The 2,958-nt window shown below is 33.5% G+C and overlaps 1 long non-coding RNA gene across 1 annotated transcript; it reads left to right on the forward strand.

Annotated features, from left to right (window-relative positions):
• Positions 1-670: 670 nt before the first annotated feature.
• Positions 671-1,740, forward strand: LOC113053763 (uncharacterized). Its single transcript, XR_003277301.1, has 3 exons — positions 671-867; positions 1,240-1,542; positions 1,635-1,740. It is a non-coding gene; the product is annotated as an uncharacterized LOC113053763 (long non-coding RNA).
• The last annotated feature ends 1,218 nt before the right edge of the window (positions 1,741-2,958 follow it).

A 2,958-nucleotide genomic window follows, 5' to 3' on the forward strand; every position in this document is an offset into this window, starting at 1 on the left:
GCATCATGAGTCCCTCGTTTAATACTCTCTTCTGCTTAATACACGCCAAACGAAAAGACGCTAAAAGTGGTACTTGAGGCCTACACAGTGAAACCATTGAAATATAGACTTAATCTTTTAGAACAAGACTAACTACTTTGCATGGTTTAAACTCAGTTTGCTATTGTAAAACAAACTTTTTGCCAAACTCTAAAAACACAGCTCTCTACATTTATACTTTTTTAAAACTAGCAGCAATCAAAATATATTATAATAAAAAATATATATTTTATTTACCCCCTTGCATTTCTGTTTACATTGTATATATAGTATATGTACTATATCTTATTATATACCGTGTGTTTGTGTGTGTGTCTGTGTGTGTGTGTGTGTGTAGTTTGTGGTTTTGTGTGTAGAGTTTTGAGAAATTGAACCATACTTTAAAATATGTGTGTAAGCATTAAAATAAATAAATAAACTTTAAAATGTTATACTTAAAAACAATAATAATAACAAGTAAAAATTATATAATAAATAAAATGTTGAAATTAAATACCATCACATTTATTCTGAGATCCTGGTAAAGTACACCATTTGAAGATTACCGAAATCAATTTATTCATTTTACCGTAGTCTATTTGAAACATGGATGACAGTGTGAAATCAGGATTTGTATCAGGTATTCCAGATCATTTAGTCATCACTTTGTTCTAGCAGTAAACTCATCTGCTGTCTTTGGCATTGCCCTCATTCTTCTCGTCTTTCTTTATTAGTTCAGTCTCTGCAGCACGTCTGCATGATCCAGTCACAGCTCTGTTATGGCGAATGTTCAAGCCAGGATTCTTCATCTGGATCTCTCTATCATCATTATTTTCCTGATTCATGCAGGTACTGATTTAATATACTACATCCACTGATTTATTATAAAATGTTCTCCTCATCTCTTGTTTATGATGTCTCAAAACCAATTAACAGGATGTACCATATACATGTTGATATGGGTATAAAGTTCAGCATAGTGTTGAAATTATGAAATATAAGTAAATACTAACTTAACATTCATGAGGTTGTTGATAGATTTTATGATTGTGTTTGAATGTGCTTTGATCAGGTCAACATATGAACAAATGTGTCACACACGTATTTGGAAGTGTGCGTTGTTTCTACTACATGATGACTGTTAAATAATTTTCACAGTTTTGCCATCCAGTGAAATTACTGCAAACCTGCAGTGATTGTGATTTTCTGTCTTTTCTTCAGATTATTCAATATCCAATCAAGAGCCAATGATTAAGCAGCACATCAACAAAACAGTGTTTGCGGGGGAAACAGTTACACTTCACTGCAACAAAACCAAATATGATGATGATTTCACATGGAAAATGAACAGCTTCGTTATTTTTAGGCATGACTCTGAAAGTAACAGAACAATGAGAAACTTCAGCTCAGACAGGATTCACATCGACCCAGCAGCTCCAAGAGAGTTAACAATACAACAAATACAAGCGTCAGGAAACTACAGCTGTTACCCAGCAGCAATAAGATGGACATTAACAATAACAGGTTATTACTTGATTATATTTACTGGATTTAGTTTTATAATTAATAGTACGTAGTGCTGGTTGACTGATATCATATGTCTTGGACTCCTTTAGTAAACACAACCAGACCAGAATCCCTCAAACAAATGCCGCTGTACATCATCATCATCATCATCATCATCATATTCATCTGTCTGATCATCACCATCAGCATCTGCATTCACAGGTCAGTCATTATTGTTTGTATTTTTAAGGTTGATTTTAAAGATGAATATCCTTCCCAAGTAACCAAATATCACTACATTTGTATATACACTGTATATCTTTTCATGGTGAAATGTGTTTTTATTGAACACGTTTTATAATGCCATCATAATTTGTATCCATTACTTTTCAAAATCCTTTTCTGCATATGTTTTAACACCTTTTCCGGTAACACTATTTTTATGGTCCCCTTTGAACATTCTGTTGACGATAAGTAACGTTGCACCAGTATGTTAACTCTCATTAGACTGTCTGCTTAATATCTGTTAACTCTTTATTATGATGTCTCCCAACAGACATTCTTCATGTTACTTCACATGTACATGTCAACTTATTCTACTAACCCTAACCCTAGCAGTCTACTAATACTCTACTAATACTCTAATAACAGTTAGTACATGTCAGTTCAACATTACGTACAGTCAACAGAATTTGTTAAAGTGAATATTTTCCTTATACCAGACTTTTGATCTTGAAATATGAAAATCCTTGATAAAAATAAGAATAACATTTTTATCTTAACCCCTTAAAGCTGCAGTAGGTAACTTTTGTAAAAAAGTTTTTTTTTTTTTACATATTTATTAAACCTGTCATTATGTCCTGACAGTAGAATATGAGACAGATAATCTGTGGAAAAAAATCAAGCTCCTCTGGCTCCTCCCAGTGTCATATTGCCATTTGCAGAAATTCCATTGCTCCCGGTAAAAAACAACCAATCAGAGCTGCGGTCCGTAACTTTGTTTGTGTTCAAAATGTAGAAAAATGTATATAATAAGCGAGTACACCATGAATCCATTTTCCAAACCGTGTTTTTGGTTTGTCCTGAATCACTAGGGTGCACCTATAATAAGTGTTTATATTGGGACTATTTTAGATTGCTTCTGGGGTACCGCGGCGGAGTAACCCAGAACCTTTGTGATTCTTCATAGACATAAACAGAGAAGTAGTTCCGGCTACGATGTTCTTCCGCAAGACGCAAGCAGTTCTGTTTGTTAACCGCTAGAGCGTTAAAAGTTACCGACTGCAGATTTAATTGTCACTCACGTTTTTGAAGATAGACTTTAATGTGCATGATACAAACCTACATTTTTATAATTCATGACTGAAAACATTTTGTAACATGATTTTGATGTATCATTTACATGGTAATGCAATGTCTGATTTTAAAATGGGT

The sequence above is a fragment of the Carassius auratus genome, chromosome 34, assembly GCF_003368295.1.
Source record: "Carassius auratus strain Wakin chromosome 34, ASM336829v1, whole genome shotgun sequence".
Taxonomy (NCBI): domain Eukaryota; kingdom Metazoa; phylum Chordata; class Actinopteri; order Cypriniformes; family Cyprinidae; genus Carassius; species Carassius auratus.